The sequence below is a fragment of the Nicotiana tabacum genome, chromosome 5 (assembly GCF_000715075.1).
Source record: "Nicotiana tabacum cultivar K326 chromosome 5, ASM71507v2, whole genome shotgun sequence".
In the NCBI taxonomy this organism is placed as follows: domain Eukaryota; kingdom Viridiplantae; phylum Streptophyta; class Magnoliopsida; order Solanales; family Solanaceae; genus Nicotiana; species Nicotiana tabacum.
Window position 1 is genome coordinate 119,208,873 of NC_134084.1, and position 17,149 is coordinate 119,226,021.

Below are 17,149 nucleotides of genomic sequence, written 5' to 3' on the forward strand. Positions count from 1 at the left end.
TACCGTACCTTTGACATTTATCACATTTGGCCACGAAACATTCTACTTCTTTTTCCATTTTAGGCCAGTAATAACCTGCCCTAATTAAGGTTCTTACCAGTGACCTTCCTCCTATGTGATTCCCGCAATGTCCCTCGTGTATTTCTTTCATTACTTACTCCGTTTGTGAAGGTCCAAGGCATCTTGCTAGGGGACCACCGAACATTTTACGATACAAATTGCCTAGCTTTAAGCAGTACCGAGCAGCCTTCTTTCGAAGCACATGAGCTTTCTTCTTATCATCACGGACGGTACCATACTGCAAAAAAGCAACAATCTCGTTCCTCCAATCCTAAATTAAATTATTACAATTTACCTCATTCTTATTAGTATCGAGAACTGAATGAAACAAATGTATAACTGAGGCGTTTGCATCGCTTTCCACATCAGCTGCAGATGCGAGACTAGCTAGGGCGTCTGCTTCAACATTTTCATCCCTTGGTATTTGTATAACTTTCCAGGTTTGAAATTACTTTATCAATTCTCGTACCTTTTCTAAGTATTGTTGCATCTTTGCTTCCCTAGCTGCATAAGTCCCCAGCATTTGATTAACCATGAGTTGCAAATCACTCTTAATTATAATCTAATTTATGCCAAGCTCTCACGCCAATTCTAGACCTGCAATCATAGCCTCATACTCCGCTTCATTGTTAGTTATAGAGTGACATTTAATAGCTTGTCGAATGGTCTCACCCATAGGTGGTACAAAGACAATCCCTAAACCTGCACCTTTTACATTAGATGAGCCATCAGTGAATAAAGTCCAAGTTCCCAGGTTAGCCCCACTGAATACCTGTAATTGTTTTTCTGCTTCTAATTGCATCTCTTGGCTAAAATCGGCCAAGAAATAAGCTAACACTTGTGATTTTATAGCAGTTCTAGGTTGGTATGTGATTTCGTATTCACTCAACTCTATTGCCCACTTAGGTAACCTACCTAATAGCTCATGGTTATGTAATATATTACGTAAAGGGTAGGCAGTTACTACGGCGATAGGATGACACTGAAAGTAAGGTCTTAACTTTCTAGATGTCATGATTAATGCAAGTGCAAGTTTTTCTAACTGAGGATACTACGTCTCCGCATCTAGCAAAGATTTACTAACATAGTAGATAGGGGATTGTTTACTTTATTCTTCTCGGACCAAAACAACACTTACCGCAACTTCCGAAACAGCAAGGTAAATGAGTAGTCTTCCCCCAACCTTTGGTTTTGCCAGCAAAGGTGGATTTGATAAGTACGTTTTCAAATTCCTGAGTGCTTGTTGACATTCCTCATTCCATTCGAAATGATCCTGCTTCTTAATGGCTGAGAAGAATTTGAAACACTTCTCTGATGATTCGGAAATGAATCTTCCCAAGGCTAAAATTCTCCCTGTTAATCTTTGAACTTCTTTCTTGTTTGAAAGTATATTAGGGATTTCCTCAATGGCCTTGATCTATGCAGGATTTACCTCAATACCATGGTTAGAAATAAGAAAACCCCAAAACTTGCCTGATGCAACGCCAAACGCACATTTTTCGGGATTTAACTTCATATTAAATTTGCGCAAAATTGAAAATGTGTCAGATAAGTGTGATATGTGATCTTTTGAATACTGAGTTTTAACAAGCATATCATCTATATATACCTCCATAGTCTTTCCTAAATGCTCTTGAAACATTTTGGTAACTAACCTCTGATATGTTGCACCTGCATTCTTCAGACCAAAGGGAATTACTTTATAACAATAAGTTCCCTGTCTGTTATGAATGAAGTTTTTTCTTCATCTCCCAGATCCATTTTAATTTGATTATAACCTGAATATGCATCTAAAAAACCTAATAGTTCGTGACCTGCAGTTACATCAATCAATTGATCTATGTGTGGTAGTGGAAAAGAATCTTTAGGGCAGACTTTATTAAGATATGTGTAATCTACACAAACCCGCCACTTACTGTTCTTCTTTGGAACTACAACAGTGTTAGCTAACCAGTTAGGATATTTTACCTCACGAATAGAACCAATTTTTAGCAACTTTTGGACTTCTTCCTGAATCACCTGATTCTTGAAAGTTCCTTGCTTTCTTTTCTTTTGCTTGACAGGAGGGTACGATGGATCTTCATTTAGTTTATGGGTTATCACCTCTAGGGGTATTCCTGTCATGTCAGAATAGGACCAAGCAAAGCAATCCACGTTAGTTTTCAGAAATTCAATTAACTTACCTCTCGTACCTTGGCTAAGATTGGCTCCAACATAGACTTTTTTATCAGGCCATTGAGCAAATAACATGACATGCTCTAATTCCTCTATTGTTGTTTTGATATTTTCATTCTCTTCTAGTTTTTGAATAGTATTAGGCCTTGAATCTACATCTGTTTGCCCTTGTTCAGTTGAGATTTGTATTGTGGTGACCTCAACTGTCTTCTATGATTGCTATTTACCTTCATTTCTCGTGCTTGTATCTGTAACAGAGTTGATAGCCCTGGCTATATGTTGATCTCCATGAATTTGACAGATTCCCCATGGCGATGAAAATTTAATAACTTTATGCAAGGTTGAATGAACAACATCCATTTCGTGGATCCATGATCTCCCAAAAATCATGTTGTAAGCCATCTCCATATCTACCACCTGGAACTTTGTATCTTTAACGACTCCTTCAATGAATGTGGTGAGTGTTACCTATCCTTTCGTGAGGACACTAGAATTATCAAATCCAGATAGAGTATGCGCCTTTGGTATCACTTTATCTTCAGCTTACATCTCACGTAATACTCTCAGTAAAATAATGCTCGCAGAACTACCTGGATCAATCAAAACTCGTTTCACATTAGTATCATGTATAATTAAAGATATTACAAATGCGTCGTTATGAGGGGTTAATACGCCATCTGCATCTGCATCATTGAATGTAATGTTGTCTTCCTCTAAAACATGCCGCACCCGTTTCCCTTGGGTAATTGTTACTTTGGAAATTTTGTTAGCTGCAGTATATGATATACCCATGACATCTTCACCCCCACTTATAATGTTGACAGTTCTTTTGGGAGAAGGTGGTTTTGGAGGCTCCTGCCTGTTCTTTAAAGTTCCCGCAATAGTCGTGCCTTTGCGCCCAAAAGACCATTAGAAATACATATACATGCACAACTAGTGCAGAAGTGTAGCATGAGAACGTAAATCAATAAGTACCTAGTAAGTATCTAGCCTAAACCAGGAGAAGTATTGACGAGGGATCGACATCGACACTTACTAGTGGTCCGATATATAAAGTACTGTAGAAAGTAAACAAGGATGAGGCATGATAATAAACAATGTAAACAAATATAAGTACGAGGTACGATCCTCCTCTGAACAGTAAACAAAAGCTATCAATTATCGGTTACCTCCTCAACTGGAATATATATAAAATGGTCCCAACCAGATAGGAAAAGTCATGGATACCCTGGCTTCTTGTCAACTATTATGTAGAATTCTACCGAGGTGAATGACCCGATCCCGTAAGAGTATTTCATGAAGTTGTCGAGGTGAACGACCGAATCCCATAAGAGTATTTTATAGAAATACAGAGGCGAACGACCTAATTCCATAAGAATATGATATTGCCGAGGCGAACTGCCCGATCCCATAAGAATATGATACTGCCGAGGCGAAGAGCCCGATCCCATAAGAATATGATACTGTCGAGCCTAACGGACTGATCCCATAAGAATATGATACTACCGAGGTGAACGGCCGGATCCAAAAGAATATGATACTGTCGAGGCGAACGACCTGATTCCATTAGAATAAGAAGCTTTAATGGGTCTTTGACCCCACTCACGGATATACGTGTGAGTTATGAAATTTAAGGAAGCTTTTCGATGAAAACGTACAACGCGAGAGAAGTTCGTAAGGGAAACACAATTATTCCGCGGCTAATCAAGTAGCTCGTAAAATCTCTACAGTAGCGGGTCTATCACTCAACGCAAGCCTAGTCTCAAGTCGCAATGTGAAATAATGGATTTCACCAGGCAATGATAATTTAAATAGTTCAATAAAGCATGGCGTGAACCTACGTCTACCTGAACATAATAAGAAATTCTAGTGTCTGCACGGACACTCGTGACCTCATATGTGCGCAGCTTCCACAACATGTAGTATATAATAATAATAACATCTACATGGTAAATTCCTCCTCGCATGGTTAGAGAGGAGACTTACTTTACTCCGAAGTTGCATAACCAGCTCCAACGCCTCTCTAACACCTCAAACCGATGCCCGCCGATTTAAAACTAGTCAAACAATGTGCAAAACAATCAAAATATACCCAATGCGTATAATTTAATAATTTCTAATGATTCCCAACTCCACTCAAAAAGTTAACAAAGTCAACCCTTGGGCCCACGTGCCCAGATTTCGAATTTTTTTGAAGATAAACATTAGTCATAACATTACGAACTCAAATATATAATTTATTCCAAATTTCACGTTCAATTTCGTGGTAAAAATCCAAAAATACCAATTTTTAGGTTTTCTCTCAAAATCCCACAATTTCCCATAAATCTTTATATTAAAATCCATATGTAAATCATGTATTTAACTCACAACGATAGGAATCACTTACCACATGAATGATCATAAATATGGCACTCCAAAATCGCCCTCAAGTCTTTCTCCACTAAGAGAAATGAGGTGAAATGAGCCAAAACTTGATTTGGCTATCATATATAATTCTGCCCAGGCGATCTTTGCACCTGCAAAGGAAATGGCCAGTTATGCGACATCGCTTCTACGACAACAAGTCCGCTTCTGCGGAAAGCACTGGAGGACGCTACATTTGTACTTACGGGAAGGTTGTGCTCCTGCGACATCGCAGGTGCGAGAATCAACCCTCGCTTCTGTGTTCCTTTTCGCTTCTGGAGTGAGAGCCCACTTTTGCGAAGTTGCTTCTGCGACCAAATATTTCCACACCTGCAACACTTTACTGGCTAGCCCCTGGCCGCTTCTATGATGACACCATCGCTCCTGCGTGTATGCACCTGCGGCCAAACCCACCGCAGGTGCGAGGACACAGAATTTTAGCAGCTCCAGCAATCACCTAAATCCAACAATGACCCGATTTCAATCCGATTCAAACCCGGGGTCCCTAGGACCCCGTCCGAACATACAAACAATCTCCAAGACATATAGCGGACCTACTCGAGGCCTAAAATTGCATCAACAACATCAACTTTTACGAATCGATGGCCAAAACCTTTCTTTAAACTTTCAAACTTTTGAACTTCATCAAATGCGTTTGAATTATACTTAAACATCCCGGAATGACACCAAATGTTGCGTGCAAGTCACAAATCATGATAGAACTTATTCAAAGGCTCGAAACCCTAAACGAACATCCATAACACTAAATGTCACTTTAAATCAAACATAATAAATTCTTAAACTTCAAAAATTCCAACCTTTCATAATAAGCGTCGAAATTCTCGCGGACCACTTGATACTCAACCCGAATATACGCTCAAGTCCCAAGTCATCATACGAAACTATTAGAGCCCTCAAATCCCAATTCCGATGTCGTTTACTCAAAAGTCAAATCTTGTTCAACCCTTCCAACAAAAAGCTTCCGAATTGAGAATTACCCTTCCGAAACAACTTCGAACTTTCTGAAATTCAAAAAAATCACAATTCAACAACTTGTGCATCTACTCGTGCCACCACAACCCAAGTGAGCACATTAGCTCGCGCCAGACGGAAGATCCTCTCTTTTTACTTTATCCAACAAGCCTTAGAACCAAATTCCAACTTCCGAATTTCTCTACACGACCTGATTCGAACATAGAAACACCATACCAATCTCGACTCACTAAACTCACACATGATCATACACCCACTCTGACATTACACAATGCACCGCATAACTTATTTGCCTATGGTAACCTCCTCTAAGCACAACAGCTACAAATTCACTGACCCGATGCTCGTAGTATACATCATGATACATATAATCCCGGTCTCAACCCTTACAATACTGCAACAAAGAAAGAGATGCGCATGAACTCACAACCACCCGTCAAATCAATAACTCACGGTGATTCTCCGTTTGACAAGAACTGTTACCATAATCTGAACTGAGTAGTGACATTATCTCTTTAATATACCTTACATAAATCCGATAGCACCAATTTCAGGTCCAATAGTTTCATCTCACCCAGTACAAGTTGCTTAGGCAATAAGCCACCTCAATACTGACCAAAATCTCATATGATGCCATCAATGCGCCAACAAGATACAACTCGAATATGACACATAAGGAAGAACGAACACTAGAAAAGAATTACCTAGTCCAAGTAATGAATAAAATGGTCGAATAGATGCTATGAACCTTTCTCAGAGAATGAGAAACAAAATACACAAAAATAAGTATAGGGAACCGTACTCAACATCTCACTATTGCGGTGTGCAACCTATCCCAACATCATACCCATGGCGGCGTTCCACCCGATCCACACATGACGATCAACAAGGAAGTACCTACGGAGCCAAACTACTCAAACCCACAAAATGCCCGAATATCGACCACAATCACACCAAGTGCAAAAATACAACCCCGGGGAGACGGATAACGCCATGAGCTACAAAACACAAGCTCGACTAAGGTGCAAATACGACAAGCCACACAGGACCACAACATATGTGCGAATAATCAAACTATCTCACAACCCACATGGCATAATAGAGTATTACGGAGAATAGGTGACAACAGGAATAACACCCAACACCCGAAGACTCTTCCATAAGCAGTGCTATGCTGAATGAACACATATGACCTGATGTAGAGCATACAATTCACATTAAATCTACTAGATGACCTCAAGCCGATTATGATCATCCCATACTGGGCCACTTACTTTCCAAGGATCCACAATGACCCTATTCATGAAACATAAGAGCAGCCGTCAAATACGGAACAAACTCACAGTCCACAACCAAAGGAATAGAGCACCTCTCAGTCATAACCTCTCCAATTGGCGACAGTACCAAAATTTCCATACCTCTTTTATATCTCTAACAATCGAATGACTAACACTCCACGCTTTTATGAACTTCTCGTGGGATATACCTCCCAACCATCCGCATTATGTAGTAAAATCTAAAGATTAATGGCCATCGATCATGCTATTATCATAGCGCTAGTCAAGCTTCCGCATTTCAATACCCAACACTTCTTCCACAAAACAATCCATCCTTAGGCTTCCCGAAAATAGTGGCAGCATACTCTGAACATCTAAAATCTTCCAGCTCTCCTCCGAGCTCATGAATTTCTAATAAATCTGAACCACAACCTTGAACCTCAACTCCCAATTTCCCTACCACTCTCGGCACCTATCATGTTGCTACGCGAGAATCCAAAAATTTCATCATAACCCATGAACCACCAGTAGAATACACACTTCATCGGCCAGAATCGCTTTTACTCCACTTATTTCAGAAGAACAATTGCAACACGCTACAAAATTCCCATGACTGTAGAAAATGCAAACCTCCGGTCGTAGTTTAAACTTCCATAAATCTTCCAGGATCCATGTACACATCACATAACTATCCGTATCAAATACCTCCAAATCAATCAAATTATGGAGGCTGTTAAGGCCACAAGTACAACCATAAATCACCTGTATGTCCTTAACTTGCCGAAGGAATTGATCATTTCCACCACTATACTAATCTAAACCATTGCTAACTAACCCAACTTCTTCTAGTTTAGTCCTGACTTTTCTTCAAAATAATAGTTCTATTCGAGCACACTATAGGCCCAAACTACAATTGTGACCCAAATCATAAGGCCACACGTCTCAATACCCATCATCCATCTCATACTATTCTCATGCACTAAATAGTATCTCCAACTGATACACCCGTTCTGGAAGACCTCCTATGAATCCGAAGTTGTTTCTCCCATTTTACTAACACTGCATCATTGACCCAATGATGACATAGAAATTCCCCAAGTGTTCTCCACACTCTACTGCAAAACCCAGTCTTCAGCCACATAGCGAACCGGAAAATCCTTAAGCATCACACCTAAAATCTCGAATCCACTAGAACCATTAATGAGAGTCACCCACTCTAGTCCAGTCCCGATCATTTAACCTAACCACTAGTGCTCCATTAGCATATGAGAACTCCAATGAAGCAACTGGATGAATACTTTCCCTTGTACATCAAATCCCCTACTTAAATTACCCTTGATGTTTTCTTCCCTTAGTAATATCTAATATACCAATGTATTGATAATTCAAAACTGCAAAGGTACATAATCATAGACGGTGGGCTCCCCCACTTAACTTTAAGCCACAATTACATAATTTCATAAGTCACAATGACTCCTCCTCAGTTACCATAATCTCGCAGCATTGCTGAACAAAATTTCCCTAAGTTTTTATTGCACTAATCATAACACATCTCGAATTATCAGCCACAATCGCACACTCGACCTCCTAATAGTCATACCATCTTCTTAAATTGATCCACAGCTTACATCGTAGTACATACTTCATGTTGGGCAAAAAGTAGAACTTTTCATAGGAACCTCATCAAAAGTCACGCAAGCGCTAGTCTGCTTACAGGAGATAGCCCACCTGTGTACCCCCATCTCAAACTCGTCTAACTTTATTGTTATAGTTGCATCTATCATGAAATCAACTTACCTTCCTGGGTCAACACCGATCCGCCATCCATAAGAATCCCTTCATGCATTTAACATCGCCCGAAGGTCCAACAGTATGTTATCAAGCTCTTCTCGTCACATTCAAATTTTCCTAGGCATAGAAACCACCTCACAGATTATCTCCTTTGAACCATCAACATTGGAAACACCGATTCAATCCTGAAGTCCAAGCACACAACCATATCAGATAACTTCCTCTTAGGTTCCATCCCATGACACCGAGCCCAAAGGCAAACAAATGATGACTAAAATACTGACGAGGCACAATGTGTTCAATCAAGGATGGCGACACCACAATATTAACAAGAGTTCTACAAAATTCAGAGATGTCAAATCTCCACCGTAGGCAACACCAATGCTGGGCTAAAATGACAGAGTACTCCTCCACAAGGAGACAATAATGATCCACCCGTATTCGCAAGAAAAGGTATCCCGCACCATATTTGTAGCATCTTCACAACTCATCCGTGCCCAATTGATTGCAAGCACTCCACGTCATATAAGAGTGAGTAGAAAGGAAATAAAGGCATAAGCCTCAATGGAATCAAATTGCATGACGAGGAATCAAGAAGGGAAGTGCTCCTAACAACCATGTACCTCTCGAAGATAAGTACCGATGTCTCTGTACCGATCCACAAGATTCTACTAGACTTAATCATGACTCGTGAGGCCTAAGTGAACCTAATGCTCTGATACCAAGCTATCATGACCCAATTTCCACTATAGGCCGTGATGGCATATAATGTCGCCGTTAGGCAACCCATCACTTAATTATTTATTTTATTATTTTTAAAATCGTGAATCTAGTTTGATAGAGAGGCCAATGCATTAAAATAAATCAGCGTCATGTACAATTTAATTAAAATATAAAGTAACAGTGTATCCATGTAAAACAATTTATAACAAAAATTCTAGAACACCCCCAAAAACCCGGTGACACAAGTGCATGAGCATCTAATAGAAAGTACAATAAAAATCGAACATCTGTCTTGAATACAAGTGAGACGGGAAAATGTAAATAATTTTGATGGCGACTCTGTATGCTACAGGTCGTAACATGGGATGCAGTTCACCATAAAGTCCCGCAATAGATGCGCCTTTGTGGCCAAAATACCACAAGAAATACATATGCATGCGCAATTAGTGGAGAAGTGCAACATAAGTACGTAAATCAATGCGTACTTAGTAAGTATCTAGCCTAACCCCGGAGAAGTAGTGACGAGGGGTCGACATCGACAATTACTAGTGGTCCGATATATCAAGTACAGTAGAAAGTAAACAAGTATGAGGCATGATAAATAAATAATGTAAACAAATACATGTATGTGGTATGATCCTCCTCTGAATAGTAAACACCAACTCTCAATTATCTGTTACCGTCTTAACCAGAGTATATATAAAATTGTCCCAACCAGATAGGAAAATCACAGATACACTGGCTTCTTGTCAAATATTACGCACGATTCTGCTGAGGCGAACAACCCGATCCCATAAGATTATTTCAAGAAGTTGTCGAGGCGAACAACCCGATCCCATAAGAATATGATATTGCCGAGGCAAACGACCTAATCCCAAAAGACTATGATACTACCAAGGTGAATGTCATGCCCCAACCTCGGGAGGCGCGACTGACGCTCAATCGAGTGAACCCAACTGAGCAAGCCTTATCGAACACTTTCTACCCAACTCGATAAATAAGGAGACCATGCTTTCATTTATTTAAACAATAGGAAAGATTGCACATTCAACATTGTTAGTTCATCACAACCTTAAACCGTAGTTAAGTTCCCAAGATTCAATACAATTTCACTTTAGAGAAACAAAAGTTAGATTTACAACATAGTTTATAGACCCATCCAACACCCGTACATAACCTACACATACGTCTACGGAGCGTCTAAGGATACAAAAGACAATGATGACAACGCCGGCAACAAGGCCCAGGCTATACCTCAAAAGAGGGAAGTCCACAACAAAAGATGTGCAATATAATCCCTTGAAGGAGAAAGGGGCTCACCAAGACTTTGAGAAGAAGGTACTCCGCTACGCGCGATTGGCACTATCCGCAATGGAGCCACCTACATTCATCCGAAACGTAGCGCCCCCGGCAAAAGGGACGTTAGTACCATGAAATAGTACTAGTATGTATAACTAAACACTATCTAGTTAGAAAGAACTTTCATACAAGAATAAGAAAATCACAAGTATAACTCAAACACTTTAAATGATCACAACATTATCAAATAAAATAATCATACAATTTTTACATCATTTTCCCATAGCTTTTTGTTTTGGGCATTTCATACTGTTCATCATTGTCCACAATACCACCGCTATCTTGAGCAGAGTCCGATATCGACCCGATCGGCTAGGTTGCCTCATTTGAGATATGTACTTCAATCACAAATATAATACTACCATGTGTGCGGCATGTCATCCGATCTCAGCCCGATCGGCTAGGCCACCTTACCAAGGCATTTTCCTTTTCCATCAATCATCTCATTTCAATATTTGTTTCACATATATCATTTCATAGGCACTTGGGGTCACAATTATCACATCATTTGCACTTTCAATGTTAGATTTGTAGTTTAGGATAATATGTGCACACAAAGGAAAATAAAATTGTAAGCATAGATGAATCTTAACATAGATGGCACAATATATGCAACTTCAATCTCAGCTTAAGGTCTAAGCATCTCAATACATGATTCATATTCCTTACACCCTTTCAAGTTATCAAGAATAACGCATTGACCATATTGCGACCCATCTTTCACACATATAAGGTCGCAACCCGACATTCATGTGAAATAGCAATCAATACAACAATTCAACTTTAATCTCACCGTATTTACACAAACACCAATGGAGCTCAATTTCGAAAAGACGGGTTTTAGCTATACATACCTCAGTAGAGCTTTCCTTAAATCCTTACAATAAATTCCGGAATTTCCTAGCAACTTCAATATATTTTATGAAATTACAAGTTTAACCAAGAATTAGAGGCATGAATTAGATTCTAACTCATTTAGGTAAATTATCAAGCATTAAGTGTGCACGGTGATTTTAGGACACTTTTGTGATAGATTTTCATCATCCTATACCGCAATTGTTATCTCTTTTGGTACCACCCCATACCCCATTATCTTTTATGCATGCAAGATTATCAGCCCTTATACCCATGAACCCCCTTGCTAATCACTTATTTTAATGGAAATTTTGAAATTATAGATGAAGGTACAAGCTCTTACCTCTTAGGGTGAAGACCTAGCAATTTCACTTGACAATCTTCAAGGATTTGGGGCAAGGATGGAGTGGGGACTTGATGAATATCACTCCCTCTCTTTCTATAACTTCCGCTCTCACTTTATATGCCGTGAAATATCAGGAAAATGGTCCAATGGGGTGTTTTTAATGGGATGGGGTCGGGTTATAAAAGTTAGAAAATAGTATCCCCAACACGATTTGCGATCAGATATGCGATCACATGATGGACATGCGGGCAAAATGGACAGCAAAAATGTTCCCAAAATCTGGACAAACTATCTGGGTATGCGACAGAAATGCGGTCTGCATACCTGTTCTGCGGTCACATAGTGCACCGCAGAACTGCCCTTCACAAAAATTCCAAGGGGATTGTGCGATAACTATACGGCCCGCATATTGATTATGCGTTCGCATAATTGGCCGCATAGTTGGCCTCAAATTAACCAACACACTGACTCGCTCTACGGTGACTATGCGGTCCGCATACCTATTATGCGACCGCATAATGGACCACATAAATGCATTTTTCTAGCCAACATAATTCTTAACTTTTTAATGCATCGATCAATCCTAAGGGTCCGAACACATGATCCTATCTTGGCATTATTTGATTGGGGTTTTGAGTAGAAATCTCTATGGGGCCTTACATCCTCCCCCACTTAAGATCATTCATCCTCGAATGAGGATCATGGTTCACCTATTAGCAATCTCTATGCAACCTCAGCTTTTCACAACATGAAGCATATCCACAGCCCTAAATTTGGCAAACTCCCTAAATTTTCAAAATTTTGCCAGAGTTTCCTTTGTAACTAGGCCTATCCATCTGTCAGAGAGCCCCAGAAACATATCCTAACAGCATGTACACATTTTACAGTCATAACATAACCTGTACAATACTAGACATGGCCGCATAGGCAACATATAACCAAAACATGATAGTTTTACATAGATCAAATCACAAGATAAGAGTTCATGAGAACCAAATGCATAAAAGCTATTATATGACTATTCAAACAAATGTGAGTACTTCTTTCTCATTTCCTTCTCGGCTTCCCAAGTGGCTTCCTCAACCTTCTGGTTCTGCCATAACACTTTTACGGAGGCAATTTCCTTATTTTTCAACTTCCGGACTTGCCTGTCAAGAATGGAAATTGGAACTTCTTCATATGATAGTTCTTCATTAACCTCAATAGTTTCAACTGGCATAATAATGGATGGATCTCCTACTACCTTCTTTAACATAGACACATGGAAGAGCGAATGTACCAATGATATCTCGGGTGGTAGCTCAAGCTTGTATGCCACCTGACCAATCCTCTAAATAATTTTGTACGGTCCAACATACCTCAGACTTAATTTCCCTTTCTTTCCAAATCGCATGATACCCTTCATTGGGGAAACCTTCAGAAATACCCAATCATCTTCTTTGAACTCCAAATCTCTACGACGAACATCCGAGTAAGACTTTTGACGACTTTGAACAGTTTTCAACCTCTCTTTAATAATATTGACTTTATCTATAGCCTGATGCACGAGGTCCGGCCCTATCAATTCAGCTTCTCCAACCTCGAACCACCCAATAGGAGATCTATATCTCCTACCATACAACGCCTCAAATGGTGCCATCTGGATACTAGCATGGAAGCTGTTGTTGTAAGCAAATTCTATGAGTGGAAAATGGTTATCCCAACTACCTTTGAAATCAAGAGTACAAGCACGCAAAATGTCCTCAATTGTATGAATAGTCCGCTCTGCTTGCCCGTCGATTTGAGGATGGAAAGTTGTGCTAAGATTTACCTATGTACCCAAACCTTGCTGAAATTTCTTCCAAAAGTTGGTAGTGAACTGAGCCCCTCGATCTGAAATGATTGAGACTGGAGTGCCATGCAACCTGACTATTTCTTTGATATACAACTGAGCATACTATTCAGTTGTGTAGGTATATTTAACTGGCAAGAAGTGCGCTGATTTCGTGAGTCGATCGACGATTATCCAAATTGAGTCAAACTTATGCGGAGTGCGTGGTAACTCAACCTTACAATCCATATTAATCATCTCTCATTTCCACATTGGAATTTCTTTTCTTTGTGCCAATCCACTAGGCCTTTGATGTTCGGCCTTCACTTGCTGACAGTTTGGACATTTTGCCACGAAGTCCACCAAATCCTTTTTCATGTTATTCCACCAATAAACTTCTTTGATATCATGATACATTTTCGTAGAACCTGGGTGCACAAAATACCTGGAAATGTGAGCTTCTGCCATGATCCTCTCCCGAAGACCGTCAATATCCAGAACATATAGGCGGCCTTGGTACCATAGGGTACCATCATCTATGCCAAAGGAAAAGGCTGTGGTCTTGTGTTTATGACTCCCTTCTTTCAGTTACGCTAACAATGGATCGTTGAATTGCTTCTCTTTCACTTCCGCCACAAGCGATGATTCAGCCCTATTATGCACAATTACTCCTCCTTCATTAGAGTCCGCAAGGCAAACTCCCAAACCAACCAACTGGTGAACCTCTCTGGCCAACGGCCTCTGATATGCCTCCAAATGAGCCAAGCTCCCCATAGATTTTTGACTAAGAGCATCCACCACGAAATTAGCCTTTCCTGGCCATCTTCTCTATCTCAGATTCAACTCCTTCTGCTTGAAAATATATTGAAGGCTCTTGTGATCCGTAAATACATCCACATGGAACCCATACAAATAATGTTGTCAAATCATTAGTGCAAATACCACTGCAACAAGCTCTAAATCATGAGCTGGATAGTTTTTTTCATGATTCTTGAGTTGCCTAGAAGCGTAAGCTATAACCTTGCCGTGTTGCATTAACACACACCCAAGACCAATCCTTGAAGCATCGCAATACACCATAAATCCCTCTGTACCCTCTAGCAGGGCTAATGCCGGTGTTGTAGTCAATCTTGATTTCAAATCTTGGAAACTTCTTTCACAAGCATCGGACCATTGGAATTTAACCGCTTTTTGTGTCAATTTAGTCAATGGAGACGCAAGAGTAGAAAACCCCTCCAAAAATATCCTGTAGTACCCAACCAAACCTAAGAAACTGCGAATCTCTGTTGGAGTGGTAGGTCTGGGCCAATTCTTTACCGCTGCAATCTTTTGAGGATCAACCATAACTCCTTCCCTAGAGATGACATGACCCAAGAACGCAATAGATTAAAGCCAAAATTCACATTTCAAAATTTTTGCATACAATTGATGTTGCTGAAGAGTCTGCAGAACTGCCCTGAGTTGGGCAGCATGGTCCTCCCGAATTCGGGAATACACAAGAATATCGTCAAAGAACACTATCACAAATGAGTCTTGAAAAGGCTTGAAGACTCGATTCATAAGATCCATGAAAGCTGCCGGGGCATTTGTTAGCCCAAAAGACATCATCAGAAATTCAAAGTGCCCATACCGAGTCCTTAAAGCTATTTTTGGAATATCCTGCTCCCTTATCTTCAATTGATGATACATGGACCGCAAATCAATTTTTGAGAAACATGTAGCACCTTGCAACTGATCAAACAAGTCATCTATTCTTGGTAGGGGATATTTATGTTTGATTGTGACCTTGTTGAGTTGCCGATAGTCGATACACATCCGTAACGACCCATCTTTCTTCCTTACAAATAAGACCGGTGTACCCCACAGTGACATACTCGGCCGGATGAAACCCTTTTCTAGCAAATCCTTCAAGTGTTCCTTTAGCTCTTTCAATTCTGCCGGTGACATTCTATAAGGTGTAATTGATATAGGCTGCGTGCCTGGCATCACATCGATCACAAAATCGATCTCCCTGTCTGGTGGGATCCTAGGGAGTTCATCTGGAAAGACATCCGGAAATCTATTCACAATTGGTACGGACTCAAGGCTAGGTGCCTCAGCATCGGTGTTCGTAACCCGAACTAAATGATAGATACACCCTTTTTTGATCATCTTCGCGGCCTTAAAGTAAGTAATAAGCCGACTATTCGGCACTACATTATCTCCCTTCCATTCAACAATGAGCTCATTAGGAAATTCAAGCCTCATGGTTGTAGTACGACAATCAAGTTTGGCAAAGCATGAATAAAGCCAATCCATTCCCATTATTAAATCAAAATCGACCATCCCTAATTCAATAAGATTGGCCGTGGTATTTCTACCCCACACCGTAACCACACAACCTCTATAAACTCGTGCACCTGTAATTGACTCACCAACCGGAGTAGACACCGAAAATCACTCATGAAGCTGATCCGGTTCTATCCCAAATTTCATAGCAACAAAAGGTGTAACATAGGACAAGGTGGAACCAGGGTCAATAAGTGCATACACATCATGAGATTGGACAGTCAGAATACATGTAACAACATCTGGAGAAGCCTCTGCGGTCTGGCGACCACTCATATCATAGAACCAACTGGGTCCTCCTGAACTCTACGCACCACCCCTAGTTGCACCACGCCCTGCGGGTGCTGGGGCACCTCAACCTGGAGAAGGGGCTGAAGATGTAGCAGTTGCTGGACTGGATGACTATGTTGTGCCCCTACCCGCTCCCTGGCGGGATACACGACACTACCTCTAAATATGACCCCTCATCCTACATCCATAACATACGAGTAACTCCAAATAGCAAACCCCTGAGTGCATTTTCCCGCACTTGGGGCACGGGGAATTCTGCTGCTACTGGGACCTCTCTCTTGACTGACCTCTCTGATGGGATCCCCTGTTGCCCTAACCGGGCCTAAAACGACTCCACTACTACTGGTTGGGCCCTGCTGGTGGTGCACTGGCTGAAAACTGTGCAATCGACTGGGATGACCCTGATTATCCTCCCCTGAAAGCTGATCTTCCCCCACCTAATGACTCTCCCATGTTGCCCGTAGATCGGGCCTTACTGTTACCCTCTATCTCCATTTTGTTCTTCAGTTTATGATTCTCTGTGGCCTGAGCAAATGCTACCATATTTCCATAATTCATATCAGAATTCAACGCAGCCGTAGAAGCCTCATTAATAGTCAAAGAATTAAGTCCCTAAACAAACTGGCACACTCTGGCCTCCATTGTGGGCAACATATGAATGGCATACTTAAACAGGCGAGCAAACTCCATGTGGTACTCCCACATTCTCCTGCTACCTTGCTTCAGATTTTCAAA